General features: G+C 51.7%; 1 protein-coding gene across 2 annotated transcripts in view; it reads left to right on the forward strand.

Annotated features, from left to right (window-relative positions):
• LOC102387098 (inter-alpha-trypsin inhibitor heavy chain H3) overlaps nucleotides 1–259 on the forward strand; it is a 141,205-nt gene that overhangs the window by 65,302 nt on the left and 75,644 nt on the right. The window lies entirely within an intron of this gene.

Here is a 259-nt window from a genome sequence, read left to right on the forward strand (position 1 = left end):
AGATGACCCCGGCTAGATGCCGATCGAACCTCCTCTTGAAGACCCCCAGGGTAGGGGAGAGCACCACCTCCCTTGGGAGCCCGTTCCAGACTTTGGCCACTGTAACTGTGAAGAAATTCTTCCTAATGTCTAGTCTAAATCTGCTCTCTGCTAGTTTATGGCCATTATTTCTTGTAACCCCCAGGGGCGCCTTGGTGAGTAAAGTCTCACCAATTCCCTTCTGTGCCCCCATGATGAACTTATAGGCAGCCACAAGGTC

This window comes from Alligator sinensis, unplaced genomic scaffold, assembly GCF_000455745.1.
Source record: "Alligator sinensis unplaced genomic scaffold, ASM45574v1 scaffold78_1, whole genome shotgun sequence".
NCBI lineage: Eukaryota > Metazoa > Chordata > Crocodylia > Alligatoridae > Alligator > Alligator sinensis.